Source organism: Meriones unguiculatus, chromosome 14 (assembly GCF_030254825.1).
Source record: "Meriones unguiculatus strain TT.TT164.6M chromosome 14, Bangor_MerUng_6.1, whole genome shotgun sequence".
Lineage (NCBI taxonomy): Eukaryota > Metazoa > Chordata > Mammalia > Rodentia > Muridae > Meriones > Meriones unguiculatus.
In genome coordinates this window covers 55,414,867-55,436,560 of record NC_083361.1, presented here as the reverse complement: position 1 = coordinate 55,436,560, position 21,694 = coordinate 55,414,867, and the positions used below count along the sequence as shown (strand labels likewise).

General features: G+C 46.5%; 1 protein-coding gene and 1 long non-coding RNA gene across 3 annotated transcripts in view; one reads left to right on the top strand and one right to left on the bottom strand.

Moving 5' to 3' along the window:
• Adamts17 (ADAM metallopeptidase with thrombospondin type 1 motif 17) overlaps positions 1–21,694 on the bottom strand; it is a 299,178-nt gene that overhangs the window by 249,961 nt on the left and 27,523 nt on the right. The gene's annotated exons all lie outside the window — the stretch shown is intronic.
• LOC132647223 (uncharacterized) overlaps positions 14,271–21,694 on the top strand; it is a 46,954-nt gene continuing 39,530 nt past the window's right edge. Inside the window, exon 1 of the long non-coding RNA XR_009585558.1 lies at positions 14,271–14,625. This is a non-coding gene — a long non-coding RNA (uncharacterized LOC132647223). The remainder of the gene's footprint in view (positions 14,626–21,694) is intronic.

Sequence of the window (21,694 nt, the reverse complement as noted above, 5' to 3'; positions counted from 1 at the left end):
GCTTGAAGGGCCAGACATCAAATGAAACGCTCCTTTATTCATCCCCACAGTTAATCAGGTACCTGAGGCTGAACATCAAGAAATAAAAACCCATTCCTAATAGAAGCATGGAGTTCCACACACTCCATGAATGAATGAAGCCTGCACCTAGTAATGAGAGATATGGAGAGCTCTGCAGGGTGAGGACACAGACCTGCATGAAAGGCACCTCACTTCCCTAATGATACGTGGGACTAAGGAAACAGGCTTGGTTGAGTCCTGTGAGACAAGCATTTCTAGCAACTGTGCTGAGAGTTGAGAAGAAGGGGCCATAAATATAAACAGGCACAGAAGCATTAGAGCTAAATGCAAAAGAAGAAAAGTGTAAGGAAAAGGACCCAACACACACGCAGGCTTTTAGTTTGCTCTTTCCTCAGAGCAGGGAAGGGCAATTAGTGACCATGTGGGATTCCTCTGAACACTTTTTAGGCAAACTGTTCCTCCATAATATCTTACCTGGACAAACATCTATTATGTTCACTTACAGAGTCCACCTCTGAAGGTTGAAGGCTGCTAAGTGAGAGCTTACCAGGTCTCTGTATGTGGAAATGTCTCTGACCCACACAACCGGTGGATATGAATGGCACACAAATATGTAAAACAGCTTGGTAATTTCCATCTTAGCAGCGGCTTAGAAGAAGAGGGCTCAGCCGCATTCTTCATGGGGCAAGAACACTCACACCATACTCGTGCTGAGTGTTTGTAAAAGTGACCAATCATCCCAGGAGGAGAAATGGACAGCGTGTACATGCTGGGTCTCTGGATGGGGAGTCGTGAACAGTAATGCCGCCCAACGTGCCAGCACAATCTTCAAGTGTAGAGAGGGCTGGCCAATGGCAAGGAGGATGCAACCCTGAGAATCCTGTCAACTGCATAATACAGAGAGACCTAACTATAAACCTGTATACCTGGCGAGGTCCCAAACTGGCAGAAACACAAGGTGAACAAATGCTTTCAGGGAAGCAAATAAGTAAATGAGCAAGGAAGAACTAAAGTGTTAATGGTGGGTGTACACCATAGTCATTTTCCTGTCTCCCTCAGCACTTTTCCAAATCTATACAGATGGACAAGTAGTGATTTACTTATTCACCTATCTGGAGAAATCTGAGTTTGTGAAAAAAAAATATAGAAGCCACCTTTTAAAAGTGTAAGTGATAAAACAGAAGGCACCAGGAAGCAAAATATGTCATCATAAAATTGTTAAATTTAAGGCAAGGATGTCTCCTCATTTCCTTCCCTTCTTCCCCCAGCCCCTTGCAAGATTTTCTGCTTGCAGCCGCACTCTAAACTTCCCAGAGAAATTAGATCAGAACAAAGATGGGGAAGGGTCTGTCTTAGATGGCATTGCCTTTGCACTTGAACAGAATAAGCAAGCCCTAGCCAGAAATCTATGGGCTCATATCCACATTCGCCAACACTAGAAAGGCAGAACAAGGGCGATGACCACTTTCTGGTCTCCCCATACTTGCTAAGCCCAAGTGGTTTGAATATGGCCCACCCATTTGATTTGGAATTTGCAAAGAGTCACTCTGCTTTATTTCAAAGCAAGAGAGTTGAGGGACACCTGTTCCCAAGAAGGAGCTTCATGGAAACCTGCATGCCACCTTTCACCCCGGTGAACAGCCACAGCTCACAGGTGGCCTCAGCTTTCCTTAATGTCTACTTAGAATTCATCTCCAGGCACCGTCAACTGGTGTTCTCACGTGCAGATGTCCCCACTGGCTGTTCACTCTCGCTTTCCCACTTGCCATGGCACAGAAAGTTTTTAGTGGGCCCTAACAGATGCACTAAAATGCCCCTTAAGGGTCTGGACAGATGAGATGGAGAGTGAAGGGCACAGCCGGCCACAGGTTGGCAAGAGGAGCAGGCACCTCCTGGACATTTTAAACAATAACCTTACACTGAGCATCATCAGTCTTCAAAGCTATACATGAACATGAGCCCTGGGGGAAGGGGGCACAGGCCAAGAGGCAGGTAAAGCACGTGGATTGTGGCCAGGTGGTTTGAAAGGTTTTTCATTCTGGATGTCCCATTGGTCCCCCCTGCAGAAACCTTGGTGGGAAACAGTCACTGGACAATCTCATGCATGGAAATAACCTAAAAGGAGCAAACAAATATTCTAGCTTAATAACAGCCCTGCATTTTAGTGCACACGAGGCTTACCACAAAATGAGTGTCAAAACCTGATCCTGTTCTCACTTGGGGATTTGTTTTTGTTTTGTTTTATAATTCAGCTTTTCCATTTTTCTTTCAATTTATTTTTGGCAATGTTTTCTAATCAATGCATCATGTATGTCTACATACTTGTATAGTATAATAAATTGCTACTTGCATAAGGTGTGCAGTGATTAAATCTAGGTGATTAGCATTTCCACCCCCTCAAACACTTATTATTTCCATCTGCAGGAAACCTTTGGACCCTTATTCTCTGGTTATTTTTGAAATAAATCATGAATTGCTACAGGCCATAGTTGCCTTACTGCGTGACAGTGAACTAGGCTATGTGTCTGGAGGTTGAAACAGGAGGATCACAAGTTCAAGACCAGCCTGGGCTACACAGTAAGATCTTATGTCAAAAACAAACAAGAACTTCAGAACTACTTCCTCCTACCAAACTGCACACTAGTTCCAGTTAGCTAACCCTCTCCCTTCTCTGTGTCTCTATCCCAATAGTTCTCATCCCTCCTAATGCTGTGACCCTTTAATACAGTTCCTCCTGTAGTGGTGACCCCCCAACCATAAAATTATTTTCGTTGCTGTTTCAATAAATGTAATTTTGCTACTGCTATGAATTGTAATGTAAATATTTGATACGCAGGATATTTGATCTGCCGCCTCTGTGAAAGGGCAATTCAATCCCCACAGGGGTTTCAACTCCCATACTGAGAATTGCTGCTGTATTCAGGCTTCTCGCCCTGGATTTGGGGAGAGAAGAGAGGACATTGCAGACTTCAATTTTCCTCCAATGCTGGTGCCCCTCATGGGGATGAGGACAGGTGCAAGTGCTTGGGAGGGAGCCTGCCTTCCCCACACTCTCATCACCTTCTTCACTAGTGTTCCATGAACCCCAATACATTTTTTACCTTAAAATTCCTCAAGTGTATAAATATACCCTGAGAGACAGATCACAGGTACAAACAGGCATTTCAGGACCTTCAAGGTAAAAGAAACAGGTGTTGGGGAAACACAGGGTGCTGGGTTCCCCATCACTGGAGAAATCGAGCACAGGCGGCAGGCTTGTGACTGGATGGGGATGGGGAGGTCCCCAAGCTCTGCTCCCAGAACACCATGGAAGAGACAGAGGCCAGCATTCTGCTAATGAGGACACATGATGCCAAGTCAGACCCTGCCTTTTCCCTGTTCCACAGACACTACGAGTCATTTCTGAAGTCAAGGCTGTAGCTTCCTTTGTCAGCACATTGATGATTTGGTCATCACCTGGAGATCTTCAATAATTTACTACAATTAACCATTAAGGCAGACAACTTGATCTATTTACATAGTCTGGGCCTTTTAGGATAAGGCAAGGAACAGAAAAACAGGTGCGATGCTATGAAGGGTAGTCTAAATGTTAAACTTTCACAACATTCACATTATAATTTGTTTTCACAAGTTTGAGATCTGTCAAACGTGCCAAGCAAACACAAATGGAAACTGGGGAGGTGGGGCCACTGATAAGGGCACTTCCTGTACAAGCATGAGGACCTGAGTTCAAACCCCCAAATCCATGTGAAAGGCTAGGCATGCTTACACATATGCCTGTACCCTGGCCTATGGAGCTGGGACAGACAGGAGAATTCACTGGGCTTGCAAGAGACCCTGCTCCAAGGGAACAGGTACAGAGTAAAAGAGCAGGACACCTATGACCCCCACCGGGCTCTGCATGTACATACAGGCACATGGACATGCATGTGCACACACACCACACACAATACATATAAACACATATTAAAAACATAAATGCATGTTTTATAGTTAACTAATACAGTTCTTGGCAAATAAAAAAATCTCAATTATTAATTAACCAGTCCAATGGAATAAACACTCTTTTTTTCATTAATAAAAATAAAGTATTGAGCTGTGGGTGTGGCTCAATAGTAGAGGGCTAGTCTGGCATGCTTGAAGCCCTGGGTTTTAGTTCTAGCTCTAAAAAAAAAAGTATTTAAGCATTCTCCAGGCCAAAATAAATACACACACACAAACAAACAAATAAAAATATAAAGTCTTGGAGATAAAATCCCTCCCTGGATTCCTCCAGCTCCTGCTGTGCATGACCATAGAGGCCATTTCCAGAGATGGTCTCAATGTGCTCTTTGTGCCCAGGCACAGGAAAGGCATGCCTTTCCTCATCACAGAAACAAATCAGAGGGCAGAGCAAAGCAGAGTGGAGGAAACAGAGGCAGACGCCCAAGGGCAGTGGGCAACCTTGAGTGGACAGGAAAAGGTACCTCGGGCCAAGGTGGCAGAGACCAGTAGAACAGTTAACTAAGAGAAGACACATGTCTACCCTGCTGTCAGCCTTTCCCGTATCAGCACTCCAAGGCCGAAGCAAGAATGTATCTTCGCTGTGGCTCACGGGACAGGGGACAGCCAGCAGTCTGGGCATAGGAACCAGACCTTGTCTCAGCCACACAGACCATTGGCTTTCCCCAGGGGATTCCAAGAGACTCCTCACACCAGTGTGGTGAGTTAAAGAGGATCTGCCTGGGTCAAGAGGAAAGCTGTCTGTCCCTTATTCTCCTCTTGCACCTCAGAGATGGAGACTGTGTGATTAGGGCAAACCAGCTCCAGCAGATGGACTACCGCATGAGTAACGCAGGACACAGAGGAGAAAGAGCCTGAGTGCCCTCTTCATTTTAGTGACCTCTTTGCATACAAGAGTGAAGAAGACTAGCTGTACCCAATGCCACTGACCAAGATCCTCCCCCATCCATTCCCTTGCTATAATGGACTGAGAACCCCTGAAACCATAAGCCAAAATAAATCCTACCCAGAGCCCCCTCCTGGTGAGGCACCTTTGGCTTCCCAGGATCCTCCCACTGTGCTCTACTCAGATGCTAGGGCTTAACACTGCCAGAGAGCTGTATTCTTTAGCCTGAGTAGTATTTATAGTATACAGTACAGCATATATCCTATAGTCTGTATTGTGAGTCCCCATCTAACAGAACCTAGCCAGTGAGCTGCCAGTGGCAGAGACGGGTTAACACAGGCCGAACTTCTTGACAACTCTGTATCCCCACATCCCAGGTGCCAGGGCCGTGCTTCTATATAAAGTCAAGCTAGGGCCTGGGCCAGACGGGACCAGCACCACATGCTTAGGCATGGGATTAAAACACAGACCTTACACAACTGATGCTCTCTGAAAGAACTGTCAGCTCGAAGAAAAAAAAAAAAAAAGGAAGAAATGCTTCTTAAAAAAATAGAATTAGATTTAAAAGCAAAGAACCTGTTTATAAAAAAACTACTTTTGACTGAAAATGGTGACCCATGTGTGCAGCTGAACGCCCAGCCAGGTAAAGCCCCTCACAGCTGTATAAACCCAACATCCTTGAAAAATAATGCCCTCCTATTTTTTGTTTCTTACAAGAAGAGGGGAAACGTTTTTTTGCTCTCCAAGTATGAATTCTTTAAATAACTTCCTCCAAGGCCAAGTCATTTTTATAAAAGCCATGATTTTTTTTTTCATGTAAATTCCTCAAAAAGAAAGGTGGAAAATAATTGCAGGATTTTTCCTCCTCTGTGTGGTTAAGATTCCAAACCAGGAGCTGATACCCCTAAAGTTCAAAATGATCTCTGTGCTAGGCCGTTGTTGTGACCCACGTTTGCACTCTGACAAGGAGTAGGGCCAGGGTAGGAGAGCTGCTCTGGCCCTGTGGGAGCTTTCCCGCCATGCTCAGAGTCACAAGGACACCAAGCATTAGGAACCCACTGCCTACAATAAAATCAGAAGATATTCAGTTAATGACTATTTATCAAGGACCCAAGTGTGGTAAACGCTGCCACAGTGTTGGTGACCATTAGGAAGGAACACACATTAACCAAATAAACAGGAGAAGCAACCTAGAAAGTTTAAGTAAGACGAATGCGAGGAAGAAGCGGCAGACAGTGCTGTGAGAGAATCTGAGGAAGGAAGATAAGCGAGTCGCAATTTAAATTAAGGACATATTAGTCAGCTTTGCATTACTATACCGAAATGCCCAAGACAAGTAACACTATAAAGAGGAAGGGTTTATTTAGTTCACAGTTCCAGAAACTTCAGAAGCATTGGAACCTGTGTTGGTTCTGTTCTAGTGAGGGTGACAGATGGTGACATGAGGACACAGGCGCTCGATAGACATCACTAACTGAATTATCGTCTGATTTTACTTGTAGGCAGTGCTTTCTGCATACTCGGTGTCTTTGTGGCTCTGGGCATGGCTGGAAATCCAGTGGGGCCAAGCCAGCTCTGCTACCTGGAGGAGATTACCTGTGTGTTTACTGGTCACTTTCCAAAGGATAGCGGAAAGACAAGATGGACAGTCTGACAATCCCTTTTTGAGACATTTGATATAAAGACCTCCCACTAGGCCACAGCTCCCAAAAGTTCCACCACCCTCTCAAGGGTACCAACCTGTGGACCAACCTGAGGTGGAGACCTGGTAATGTCTCCTCCTGTGAGGGTTAACGGAGTGAGGCAGATCAGGCGGGGGACCTGGCTAGGGGACTTAGGAAGGTGGTTCACCATAATGTACCTTTTCCCTCTAGAATCCCTCTCTCTAGTGAGGTCCACAGAGCCACCAAGGTATTCAACAGGCCTGTCTGTCACCTTTCTGAGTCCTGACTGGGAAGAGCAAGACTATTTCTCTTCATGCTCCTGTCTTGCTCTTTCAGATGCTGGCCAAAACCAAAGTAGGCTTTTAGATGCCACATCATTTTTCTAAAGCTCCCCTTCCAACCATGAACTGACCTTCATGCTGACTTAAACCAAGTCAAATGGCTTCCCCTCCTCTTCTTTTCCAGTCTCCTCTAGGGCAACTGCAAGATTTACAACTTGACTGCCCCAGACATTTTCATTTAAGCTCTAACAGATTGTCCTCAAGCCTCCATTTGAGCCACCTTTTTTTTTTTTCCATTAATAAGATTAAGAACCATGAGAGGGAGTCCCCTGTTTTCCTAGTATTGCACAGTAGCTTCATTAGGACTCCCCATGATTTCTGGTGAGACTTTTTTCCTATCTTTTAATTCTTTAATCAGGAGGGAAAATGACCACCACCCCAAGACTACATCAGGAATGGTGTATATGGTATCCACAGACCCTGTATTTGTCACTTGGCATGGCTGTGGCAAACATCATGACTAAGGCAACTTGCAGGATGAAGGGATTAGTCAGGACTGCAGTTCCAAAGGTCTAGAGTCTGTAAGAGAAGGCCGTAGGCACGGCAGCTGGAGCAATGAGCTAACTGTGCTCCTCTTGAACCACAAGCCTGGACCAGAGAGGAAACTGGCAGTGGAGGACCTACTGTTATCCTCAAAGCCTTCCCCACAGTGACACATTTCCTCCATCAAGGCCACTCTTCCTAAGTGTCCCCAAACAGCGTCATCAACTGGGGACCAAGTGTTCAAATTCCAGAGACTGCGTGGGACATTTCTTATCCAAACCATCACAGGCTTCAAGAAAACAAAGGGCATGATGCAGTCTAGAAACGGAAGGTCAAGAAGGGTGCCTGACAAACAGGGAAAGGCCAAAAGGAACGTGTCAAGTGTTTTCCCTCTTCATTCCAGAGCGAGATGCTACTTTGGGGTTGCAATGCTAACTGTGTTGCCCTGGCTGCTGTGGCCAACAGATTCCTGGCTACATCTAAACAAGAAGGAACCTGCAGGTGGCGGGACACAGCAGCTTCGGGAGATGAGATTTACAGCACTAGGGTGAATGAGGGAGGGCCACAAATTGGGGCTTATGGCTTGTGGATCCACGGTTTGCTCATGAGTAACAGAGCTAGTTACTGCATCCGGGCTACTGGCAATGAAGAAAAGCACAATGGTGGTGGCAGGGCGGGAAGAAGGGGGTGGTTAAGGTAGAGTTCATAGGTTTTGAAGGGGTCCGATGAGTACATACGCCCAGAGCTCCCGAGGAGCTAACAGCTCAGTGGGCTTTCAGGAAGCATCAGTCCTAATGCCAACCATTCAGGGACAGCAAAACCACATGAACAGGTTGGGGAGAAGGAAGCAATTCTGCAGAGTGGCGGTGAGGCCAAGGTACAAAGAGATGAGCAGAGTGGGGGGAGGGCACTGCTCAGATGGATGCATGGAGCGAAGGAGGCTCTGGGGCTGGCTCCCTCTGAGGGGTATGAAGAAAAGGTCACCTTGGGTCTCTCTGCTTGGCTCACAGGGGCTGTCATCTATCCCTGTGTCTTCACATGCTGGGTGTGTCCAAGCTGATTCTTTAAGTCTACCTCCCCATGCTCCCCCTACCTCTTTCTCTGTGTATGTATGTGGTATAGTGTATGTGTGTGTGTGTGTGTATTGTTTCTCTTAGAGTCTGGGCATGGCCATGCTATAGCTACAGCATGAATGTGTACAGAGGACACTTTCGGGTATCAGTTTGCTTTCCTCCTCTGAGCTGAGGTCTGCAGCTCGCAGCCGCATATAACCAGGCTAGCTGGCGCACAAGCTACCCAGGCTACCCAGGCTTTTCCTGCTTTTGCCTCCATGCCTCTAGCAATCCTGGTTCTCAGGCACGAGCTAATGTGTTGGCTCTCCATGTGTTCTGGGGATGTGAGCTCAAGACCTCCTACCTGTGCAGCCATTTCCCCGGCCCCTCGAGTTCCCCTTACTCATGAAAAGGCTCTTGGTACTGAACCAAGGCTTCCTATCAGATCCCTCTTCTTTCTAGAAAGATCCTAACAGCGGCAAAGGCAGGTTCATCCCAAGGTTCTGAGGGTTTCGGCTTCACCATGGGGGATAGGAGGCAGGTTTAGCTCGTGACAGGCATCCATGTTCTTTCTACCCGTAAGAAGCATGGGCAGGACAGGTCACCACGGTATAGGCAGCCACAATGTGGTATATGCAGAACAGTGTGACGAGTCACCTGAGGGCCATGCTCAGATGTGTCTGGCAGTCTCAAATCCAAAACAAAACACATCAATGTTTAGAATTACCCTGGGCCTTTCACCACCCCTTTCAGCACAGCGGTCCTTGGCTGAAAGATTAACTTGGGCTACAGGAGTCTGACAGCTTTATCTTCTAAGCTGATGGAAGGGGGGTCGGGGGTAGAACATTCCACCACCACACAGCTTGGGGGAAGAAATTAATTAATGTGTTCGTGTTTCAACCAGAGCAAGACAAGACAAACAAAAACCTGCCGAGCAATCCGCCCTCCTCTGCACCTGGAATCCCCCATGGAGACCCTGGGCATTGTTGCCTTTAACAGAAGGCCTTTCATCTTCACAAAGGAAGCACAAAAATCTTCAGGCAGCTAAAGAATTCCTCCGCCTTTGAAGGGGCCAGCTAATAACACAAATTCTCCAACTTCGTTGCTTCCACCCCAAATCCAACTAAAAGTGAAGGCTCTGTCCTCCACCCTGCCCCCCACCCCCGACATCTCCCCACCTCTCCACACCCCTACCCTCCCATGCCCGCCACAGCTCCTAAAAGCCTGTTCACACCCTGTGCGGTCCCTCAGTCTCTCCCTCGGCTTGCCAAGGTTTGGAGGACTGGACCAACCCTTCTCCACTTTCGACTCCCTACACAGATGGGACCCCACAGCAGGTGTTAAACGTTTTAAAGTGAGTTAGTACGAGAATGAAATAAACGAACAAACAAAGGGAAGAATGACACACTTCCCAGAGCTCAGAAAAGAACAACCTGGCTGAAGCCTGTGGGCCTCTCGGCTGTTCAGGGGTTCTCCCAGATGCATCAAAAACACCCACAATCTTTCCACTGCAGTATTCACCAAGGATCTGTGGGGTCTCCCGGGGTCCCCTAAGATGCAGGAGAACACTTGAATAATTGTCCAGCTAGCACAGGGAGAGGAGAAGTCTTTTTTTGGGGCCCAGACCAAGTCACCAGACTGTGAACCATTCCTAAAAAAAAAAAAAAAAAAAAAAAAAAAAAAAAAAAAATCCTGTTTCCCAAATGCAAGGTCCTGGGAGTAAAGGGTCCTTCTTGGACGGCCACAGGTTATCCCTTCTGGCCCTATGGTAACCCTGACCCACTAGGGCTCCTACCCACAACCTTTTGACGTCCACAATGGAGTAGCAAACAGTTACCAGTGGGGCCTTCAGCATCAGGGTAGACAACCGACACAGCAACCTCCCTATGCAAGCAGACACCAGAATGACACCAGAGTAAAACAAACGACAAACCAGTAGAGGGGAGGAGACCCTGTCAAGCAACTCACTCTGTTTTCTAGGGTGCCGGTAAAACCCGATTAGAAACCAGAGCCTATCACACCAGCCCCACAGCCCCTGGATGTGCTGTAGTTACATCTGGAAAGTTCTTCCCCTCAGCTGCCAATCATTTGACTAACTTGCACACACAACTCCAATGCACCTTTTTCACGCAAATCATAATAACACACCAATCTCCTTGTTGGAGTTCTCACTATACAAGACCAGTGAGCAAAGGATCCACACCACTAGACCCAGCCCTGAGAGCCTTACAAGTGGCTCACTAGTTAAAATATGAGGAGGAGCTGACTCCTCATCAAGGCTTTACAGTATTGTGTTAAGTGCTTCTCTGGCTTCATCCCGTCTTAATCACATCTGTGAATGTTTGCCCGTGCTCTCAACTTTTTTCCATGTCGCTTCTGAGTCTTCATCTTTCAACTGAGGATTTAAGTGTCTTTATATTAATTATAAAATTCATTTTTTACTTCCTACCATGCTTTAGCTCTCTTTATATTTTTTTCTTCATGTTATCTGCATTTCATTTCTCGCCTCTAATAACTGACTAGGTGATTTTACCAGGAGGTTATCTTTATTATTTGAAGGGGCATGTGTTCCTCTATTTGCTTCTGATAATTCATGTCAAGAAAAGGTTAGATCTGCGTTTTCTCTTTTGTACAAGATCACAGAATCTTCCCTTCTCCCAAATCCCTCTTCAGTTCTGCCTCTAAATATTTTGTCACACTGGGTATAGTTTATAATTAAAGGACTACGCTTTACCTTTTATGCCCCACCCCCTTTGTTGAGACTCTGTGCTCTTATGTTCTTGCTGTGTAGTCATGTGTTCCTTCCAGGTGCTGGGATTATAGGCCTATGTCATCATATAATTCTAAAACAGCTTCATTGAGATGAAACTCACAAACCATACATGCAATTCACGTAAGAATTTGATTCGGTCGTTTTTGGTAAGTTCAGGGTGCTGTGGAGCCACCGTACCTTGAACATTTTAGTTATCCCCTAATAGCCCCGCCTTCCTCCACTCTAACCCTGACAAATCGTTAATGTTCCTTCAGTCTGAATTCTTTGTCTGATTCACATTAAGCATGGCATATGTTCTGCCTGGCTTCTTTACTCATAGAACAATTGCAAAGACTATCTGTGACTGATTGAACACATATCCACGTATTTTTTTTTTTATGGCCACGCACGATTCCACCCACAAACATACTCACCTTGGCTACCTCTTACAGGTAGAGGGCATTACAGTTGTTTTCCCCACCCCCTTTCTCCTCCTGTGGACAATACCAGCCAGGACCCATGTTCGTGCTTTTTATAACACGTTTTCAAGTCTCTTGAACATAATGTAGAAGTGGAGTGGCTGGGTCATATCACCATCTTAAACCTTTTAAGAAACATTCAAACTTCTTCTAAAATGGCATGCTATTTCGTATTCCCAGAAGCAGCATGTAAAGGTTTTATTTCCCTAGACTCCTGTCAACACTCATTGGTGCCATTCTTTGTTTAATTATAACCTATTTGTTCCGTGAGTGCTGTGAAGCGGTATCTCTGGGTGATTCTGATTTAAATTTCCCCTGTGACCACTGGTGCTCATCATCTTCCATGTGGACTGACCATCTGTATTATCTTCTTTGTCGAGTTTCATTTGAGCTCTTTGCTCGTGTGTACACACATACACAGAAACACAAACTGGGATTACATGCTTGTGCTACATGTTCAGCTTTCTAAAACTTAATACATAGGCACCGAGGATTGAACCCACATCCCTGAGTTTGCAAGACAAGTGCTGCGCTGACTGGGTCATCTCCCAGGCCCTTCTTTGCTGGCTTTTCAGAACCGAATTGTCTTTTTGTTACTGAGCTGTAGGAATTCTTCAGACAACCTACATGCATGTACATTCCTCATCAAGTAGAGAGGTCTTCCGCCACCACTGAGGTTATAACCACTTACAACAAAGATATACTGATGCATATGTGCATTAAGCCTGAATGAGCCTATTGTATACCACACTCATGCAGGAGTTCACAGGGGTCAGAAAAAGGCACTGGATCCCCTGGAACTGGAGTTACAGTCAGATGTGGGCTGTCCTAGTTCAAACATGACTTCCTTCTGCCATTGGAGGAGGTGACTAAGGTGGGGGGGGTTAGGTATTGAGAAGCACATTATGGTCACCTGTGGCCAAAGGCCCCTCCAGAAGTCTGACCCCAGGAGAAAGAGATTAACAAGATCATTTATGCCAACTAAGGGGTAGTTTACCTCATCCTTACAAGAGAGTGTCTCCTAATGTTTGGGGGTCCACACCCAATACAGCTATCTATAACCAGCCCATGGTATCACTGGTATCACTACATTATAGGAGCAGAAGAAAGAACTATACCTGATGAATATATTAGCAGGTCCTAGGATGTAAAGAGGAGTCCTAGGACACAAAGAGGAGCACTCATGTCCTCTTAGGAAGCCTGATGTGACTGACCCATGATACCAAAAACCACAGAAGCTCCAACTTCCAGGTTCCAGGTACCAGTCCATTTCCTGTGACCATAATAAAAATACACCAAAGCTGGGTACCTTATAAAGAAAACAGATCTAGATATTAAAGGGCATGACACTAGCACTGGCTCCCCTCTGATCACTTGATGAAACACAAGCCAGAGCAAGAACAGAGCGCCATGAGAACTGCCCAATTCTTCCTAATGACCTGGTCACCATTAGATCCCACCTCTCAAAGGCTCACTGCCAACACGGACACCTAGAAACCCTTGGGGGATATAAGCCCAGAGGATAAAGCACCCTGAACCAAGAAGGCTATCTTTGCTGCCATTGGGACAGACCTACCTGAGAATAAAGCCAACCCAGAGGGAAACAGAGGCAGAGATAATGAGAGAAAGTGCCTCCATACCACAGTAAACCCTGGGTCCCGCCATGCTTAGAGTTCCCCTAACAGAGATTTTCCACTTGAGTCTGAGCCTCCTGTGCCTCTCCTCAAAACGTTCCTTCATGTTAATCCAGCTACAGTGGCAACCACGGTTTTACGGATGGAATCAGCTGAACACGTGACAAGGCAAAGTCAGGGAAGGGGTGCCGGGTGTGTGGCTGCGCCCGTGCCCCGTGCGGAGCAGCACGCCATGCGAGCATCCGTGGGCCGTCTGTGCTCAGGGCTGTAGCTCCCGCTGTGGAAGGAAGCTGGCCGTCCATCGGACATGCACTCCCCAGACTGCTACATACACCACTCCACTGGACAAGAGTCTTGTTCCATCGTAAAGGTCTCACTCGGAACCCTGACTCAGACATCTGATTTACACAGTTCTAATTTTGTATGAAAAGTACAAGGCTACAAAGCATGCTCTGAGCAGCTGGTTCAGATCCTGCCAAAAGCTCCTCCCCATCATGGGAGGGTTCCAGATTTCTTTTAAATGCTAAGTTCATCTACTTAATTTAAAGTTTGGTTCACTTTACAAAAATCTCACTTTATAAACAACTCCTCGGCAACATTCATTACTGAAAGCACCACAGCCCTGTAGAAACTGCCACCCTCCCACCCCCACGCACACAACACACACACACACGCCCCACAAAAGCCTTACAGTGGAGCCTCGTCAGAAGGTTATTATAAAGCATTTTATTTTATCTGGCATCCAGAAATGATGTGTAGCCGTCTGGAACATGGGCCAAAGGCTGCCTGCCACAGCCAGCTGTGAGAAAAACAGTAGAAGGACAGTTGTGAACCTCAGAAGGGCCCCAGAGTGAAACAAGTGGCCCAATGCCATGGGTCATGTGCTGGTAGAACCCTCAGAGCTCACGGAGAAAATGCCCAGGGAACTCTCCCCGGCAGTCATTTGACATGCTGTGTTCCCACCGTGACTTGAATGGTTCCTCTCTCCTGTGCTTTTTCTAACTACATTCCCTTTTTGGGTAGTTAGTGGTGTAGTAAGACTCCAAGTAACTGCTCTTTAATATGCTCCAAGCTGGATGTTCTTCAAGAAGTCTCTACTGTCCACCCTGGAATCAGGGAAAAAAGTCATGGGAAAGGAAAACAGACATCCAGGCAAGGCCTCCGACATCATTCTCTCTGGCTGCTTCCCCTGGTTCCACTCTCCACGAGGGAAGTTTGACCCCCAGCTCTGAAGAGGCCAGTCTTGGAGACACAAGGACACACTCATTTTCCTGGGCACACCTTGGGTACATGATGTCCTGCTCATCTAAGGTAAGGAAACTGGACAAGATTCATTACTGCCAATTCCCTTTTCTTATTTCCTCATAAGTCACAGTGTCCCCAAAGTCAGCAGCTCTCTAGCCCTGACAGTAAACAGGGCAATTTGCTTGTGGTGGGGACCTGTCTCAACACTGATGTCCTAAGAAAGGCAATGTTTTCAATTACCAGACCCAGCGTCTACTGTGGCTGGGATCTGCCTGTCAACAGAATATCTGTCCCTCCCGCCACTCTTCCTTGCTGGCCTTCCACTGTCTGTGGCAGGAATCAGCCTCCGCACACTCTTGAAAGATTACTCACAAGTATGTGCTTAAGTCAGGGCTTAGACTAACTGGAAGTTCCATGACACTTGCCTGACAGCTCTAAAATCTGCCCAGCCTCCCATACCTATTCACACTAGGTTTTCAAGGTGCTGGAAGTTACAAGGAGCCAGGCATGCAGACAAAATATAAGGGTAAATGTGACAAAGCCACCCCTTCTCTGGAACATTTTCATGTGTTTTGTTCTGTCTGAGAGGCAGGGAAATAATACACAGAATATATAAAGAACTCAAAAAATTAAATACCAAAATATCAAACAATCCAATCAGTAAATGGGTCAAAGAATTGAACAGATATATCTCAGAAGAAGAGTCAGTAACGTCCAATAAATACGATTAACAGTGCTCAAAATCCTTAGCCGTCAGGAAATGACAAATCAAAACATTGAAATTCTATACGACTGCAGAAAAAGACAGGCATTGTTGAGGACTCCAGAGCGAAAATGCTTTCACTGCTGGTGATAACATAAGTTAGAGCAGCCACTGGAGGTAAGGATGGCCCTCAAAGTTTAAAACTAGAACTTCCCTGTGCTCTAGCCAGACCTGCAGAACAACCATTTGCCCTACGACAGACATCCCTACACAACTATGCTTACTGTGACACTACTGAACACAGCCAAGATGTGGTATGGTGTATGTGGCCGGGGTACGAATGGATGAAGAAACTCTGGTTCTTGCATACCATGGGGCATTATCCAGCCACAAAGAACATCATCTCATTTTTCAGGGGAAAATAAAAGATGAAACCAGAGATTCTTAGGCTAATGAGTTAAGCCACATCAGGAGGATGAATATTGAACTTATTTTCTTATATATGAAATCCTGGGGTGACGGAGAGCACATGAAAGGGGGAAGGTGGGAGGGGAAGGGAAAAGGATTTAGGGCTAATGTCAACAAAGCACATCATATGCATGCAAGTGTCATTATGAAATCCTTTTCCATATGCAACTGACATGCTCAACCTTGGTCAGAGATTTCTCTGCTGCTAATGCAGACGCCAATCACTGGTCAGACTGCTGAGCTCTCTGTCCTTTGGTAGGTATGCCATGGCCACTGTGCTCTTGATTTAACAACAACTGAGGCTGCTTATCCAAAGTCAGGACCACCAGCGCTCCAGTGTGGATGAAGAAAAGGCTCACGAGGGCCCAGCCTTAGCTGATGAGCAATTAATGGGTCCTGGGGGAGCCATTTTTTTTCTTCAGTGGTATAGCAAGTGCTATGTTGCCCCTCTCCAATAAATGCCTCACACCATGCTCATGCAAACAAACTCAGCTATCTCAATGGATCATTTTCTAAAAGGTACAAAAGGAGAGGGGGCAGACTTCCTGGGAGGAAGAGGGAGAGAAGAAGGAAGAAGAAAAAGAGGAGAGAATGGAAGGGAGATAAGAGAGTAATGGAGGGTGATATGATCAAAACATATTTTATACACATGGAAATGTCAAAAAATAAAATTTACAAATTTCCATGTGTGTATATATATGTATATACACACAATAATGGAGGGAGCATTATGATTGCATGCATGTGCGCATGCACATACACACACACACACATACACACCCCTAAGAATGAAAGAGGTGTTATGACAGAAGAAACAAGGAAGCTGGAGGGCAGAGGATTCGTCAGCAGGAGACAATGTAGTGGCTGGGCTGCCGGCTCACTTCTGGAACACACATGTTTATACTGAAGGAGGCAGTTTTTCAAACTCAGAGGCAGACCAACCAGGCCCCTGACAGGAATTGATGGAGAGCCGGGCCTTGGTGTGCCTCGAGCACTCAACTCTGACAGGATGATTAACTGCCTCCCAGAAAGGAAACCAATGGGCCAAACGTGACTCAGATGACACCCAGAAGGACAGGGCAGGCCCAGAGTCCTGCCGACTGTCATCCCCACGCAGGGAGAGAGGGGGTGAAGGAATGAAGACTCCCCAAAAAACAGAGTTAGAGAAGCAGCAGCCAGACTTCGCTGCGGTGGGCCAACGCTTTACATCTCGGTAATAAGCTGCAGTTCTGTGAACTGGTGTAAAGAACAGCCATGAGGGCCTAAGAAGGCCCACCCTAACGGGCGCTCACAGGGCCCTGTTTCATAAGCCCTGTCCCTAAGTAACGGCCACTTCCTTAGAGAGGACACTCCATCTCCCAAGCATCTCCAAGCACAGCCAGGGCAGGAGGTACCTCAAGGCAGATGCAGAAGGGCCCCGAGTCCCTTTACGGCTGGGTAGGGGATCCAGCCATACCACATAGCCAAAACCGACCACCAATGGCGCCTGGCATTTTCTCCTCCACTGGGCGGGAACACTTGGCTTTATTGGGTTTTTCCCCCTATGCTCCACTGTCCAGCTCTGTTCAGACCCAGTGACAGGGATTTGATCTATGACTTACTAATGGACTGAGAAAGGTAAGGGCTCCTTCAGCCCGGAGGCAGTTTGTGCAACCCCACCAGGGTTCCAGCCAGTGAATTCCCTGTCTGGTTGTGCACAAGAAATTGCCCGTTGCTTAGGAAGAAAACTGTGCAAAATGAACCCACTGCATCTGCAGCTGGAAATTGCCCAACAAAACTGGGCAGCAGCTGTCCCGATGAGACTTTTTTTTTTTTTTTTTGCTGGGATTTTCCATGAGAAATTAGTGTACTAAAAAAGCTAGACTCCTTTGCAGAAGGAGGAGGGATATGCAACCTAAAGCCATTTAAAAAAAAAAAAAAGTTTGTTACTCTTGCCCCCTTCTCTGGTGGACTTTCTGGCCAGGGGCCTCCTGCTGGGGGGGAAGCCCTGCTACACTCCTTCACTTGGTCACACATTCTCGCTCCTGCTCTGTCTCTTCTCTCCCTTGGAGGGAACATGAATGCTGCTGATTCAAAAATCAGACACTTCAAGGGGAGCTGGTAGGAGCTCTGCCCACCCCCACTGCCGTCTGGAACAGCAAGCTACTACTCAGGCCATGCATGTACCCAGCCGCCTGGACCAGGCCTTCTGAAAGGACCACAGCCCCCCTCCAGTCTCACAGAGGACCAGCTGCCAGGAGCGTCTGAGCCACCTGGACAGCTCCGGTCAGCGCGCGCTTTAAATAATAAACCATGCATTCTTGATCCGTCTGCAGCGCGCCAGGCAGATTTTCCTATTTAAGCTGGAGGCCTTCTCTGCTTTGAGTTACTGAAGTGGGATGGGCGTTGAGTTGCATAAGAGCCCAGAGGAGAACTGGGGAGAGATGGCAGAGCTTCTTGCCCAATTCCTCTGTTTGGCAGAATGGTGTGTGGGAAAAAAAAAAAAAAGGGTTCAGAGGCGGGCATAAAAAATGGCATGACATTCTGTTCCTATTGTGTCGGTGTCGGGGTTTCAGCCTTTTTTGATGGAGTAATAACAATGTTCAAGACGGAAGCAGTATGCTTGTCCTCTAGTGGTATCACCCTGTTCTCATGGGAAGCCTGTCCAGCAGATAAGCGTGAAAGGAAAAACAGTTACTTTGTTCTGGCTGCAACTGGCAATGCTTTGACTGGTGGGAGAAATGAGGAAATGCCTTTCTGGGTTGCACTAGGCTTTCTAAAGCTGTCAATGCCCTAATGTCCAGGAGTCATGGGACTGGTGTCTTGCGTGCAAACAGGGACTCTGTAGATGTGGCTCAGAACCCTGAGACACAGAGACTGTTCTGGATCACCTGCCATGCCCTCTCATGAGGGAGGGGGAAGGGCATTCAATTGCAGAAGACAGCCTGCAGAGGGACACAGCCTGAGTTATAGCATTGGTTTTGAAGATGGAGGAAGCTGAGACAGAGTGTGGGCCAAGGACCGTGGTGGCCTCTAAAGCTGGGTCAGGTGAGGAAACAGATTCTGTTCCCAGAGCATCCAATAGGAATGAAGGCCTGTTGACATCAGTGCAATTGATTTTAGACTTCTAACCTCCCAGACAGAAGAGAATTGTCTGTTATTTTAGGTGACTGAGTCTGCGGGGATTTAGTACAGCAGCCGTAGCAATGTGTGAGTGGCTGAGAGCTGCCTTCAAGCCAGGGGACCCTGGATACAGCAGAGACATGGAATGGCAGATAAGGAAGAATGGCGCTCAGACCACAGTCAAAGCATTCAGAGTCTCCAGAGGAAGTTTCCAAGGAAAGCTCTCAGGGCGGACTTACTAGAGCAGCAAGCAGTATCTTACTTGGGCCCCTAAACCCAAGAGCAGTACAAAGATGGACCAAAAAGGTCATTCCACAGCTAAAGCCTACCTTTAACACACCAGGACCCTGTGACCAGAGCATCTGCCATCTTGTTTGACTCTCATTAACCAGGAAGGGCTTCCTAACACATTAAACAGAAAAGGAATTTTTTGCACTTCCTGGGAAAGCTCGGAGGACACTGCTAGAAAAGCATCATAGAGCAAAAGGGTTTCTATAAGCAAGGCAAAGCTGAGGCAGGCCTGCTTTTCTGGAAGAAGGAAAGTTACAAAGGACTCATAACCACAAAGAGCATCACGCTGAGATGGTCCTGGAAGGAACCGTACCAAGCCCTTGTAGATCAGATGGCCTGCGTGATTCATAAACTGTTCCAGAGACCTGAAAGTCCACATTTTTATAGAGCTAGTGTCATGCTAGTGCCCAAACTGAGAATGAGGTACAGAAAAGCACATGTATACACAGACAGACACACACATAGATACAGACACTCACACAGGCACACACTTCCACAGACATACACACATTAAAAAGACCATCACATATAAATTATGGATGCAAAAATTTTACATAAAAATTTAGCAAGCAAAATGTGCCATGGATGGAAGGAAATAATATACCAAAACCAAGCAGGATCTTTTTCCCCCCAGGAATCTAAGGCTGGTATAATATTAGGAAACCATTGACATAACATACTGTATTAATACATCTAAGGAGGAAAATCATATGCATGTCTACATAATGCTATAAAAGCCATTGGAAAATTCAATAGCTGTGTCTAATTTTAACAATTACACACTCACTAGCCAAGTCTGAGGTGGTATGAGCATCACAGTAAATACATTTAAACGAGTATTTGTGGACTAAAGGGAGACAACAAAGCCAGCTGTGATGGTACACACCTGTAATCTCAGCACTCAGGGAGCCAGAAGCAGGTGGCTCTCAGTGAGTTTGAGGCCAGCCTGGTCTACAAAGCAAGGCAAGAGCAGCAAAGGCTATACAGAGAAACCCCATCTCAGGAGAAATTAAAAAAAAAAAAAAAAGGTGTCGATAAGTCCACATGGATATAAATGACTAAGTCGGGGAGAAGAGAAGGAAGCCATCCTTACAGGAGGACAACAGCTGGCAGGGCAGAAGAAGTGCTGGGCACCAGAGAGTCTGCATCTCAAGGCTTCCTGATAACAGCGTGCAGACGAAAGAGATGGCAAAGCTGCTGAGGGAAAGCTGATGCGGAGCAGGGGTATCTGCAAGAGCTCTAAGTTCCCCCAAGCTCCTTGCTAATTGCATATGGAAAGAGAATAAAGACTGTAACTTGACCTTTGTTAACCCGAAATGCAAACTCTACCCAGCACTAAATGCAGCCAGAATGCCTGTGCTTACAGTAAGACCCACCTAAGAGAACACAGAATCTTCTGTTACTCTTGCCAATCCGACTGTGAGGAGACACTAGACAAAAGCAAACCTGTATACATCCTTGTGCTGGCTAGCCTTATGTCGACTTGACACAAAATAGAGTTATCTGAAAGGAAGGAATCTCAAGAAAATGCCTCCATAAGACCCGGCTGCAGGCAAACCTTTTGGCCATTTTAATTAGTGATTGATATGGGTAGGCCCATTGTCCATTATGGGTCATGCCTCCCTAGGCTTGAGGTCCTGGGCTCTATAACAAAGCAGGCTGAGTAAGCCACAAGGAAAAAACCAGTATGCAGCAGGCCTCCATCAGCTCCTGCCTCCAGTTTCCTGCCCTCTTTGTGTCTCTGCCCTCACTTCCTTTAATGATGAACAGTGATATGGAAACATAAGCCAAATAAACCCTTCCTTCCCAATTTGCTTTTGGTCATAATGTCTCGTTGAGACAACAGTTAACCTAACTATGCCGCTCCTACAAGACAGCCAGTCCATATTAGCATATATGAATGAAGACCTGGAAAAATAAGTATCAAGGAGTGGAGCCAGATTGGAGGAAGAGACTAGAGAGACATCAAGTGCAATGTGGGACCCTAAGCTGCATGATGGGGCTGGCAAGATGGCTTGCTGATTAAAAGCACATGCCATGAGGGCCTGACAACCTGAGAACTAACTCCTAAATGTTGTCCTTGGACCTCCATGAATGTACATATGTGCCAGCACCCACACATATACACCGTACACACGTACACACATTTGCAATGAATGCCATTTTTCTAATAGAAATAAATAGATTGACCTGTGGACCAAGAAAAAAAAAAGCTGTGAGAGACACTCATGGGACCACTAGGAAAATGGAGACGCGGATGACGGGAGATGGAGTGCAACTTCGGTATTACTGCGCTCAGCTTGTCGTATGGTGAGGGTAAGCTTCTAGAAGGTGTGGAGCATGTATAGATGAAAGCAGAAAGGAGGTCTGCAAACTGCTTTTTGAGCAGCTCAGAAACGGTGTGAGGAAAGGCAGCGCGCGAGTTGCTTTCGTTGCTGAGATAAATTACTGACCAAAATAAACCCAGAGAAAGGAAGGAGTCCTTTGGCTTACACCGTTACAATCCACCCAGGGGACCCAACGCAGAAACCTGAGGTGGGAACTGAAGCAGGGACCACGGAAGAATGCTGC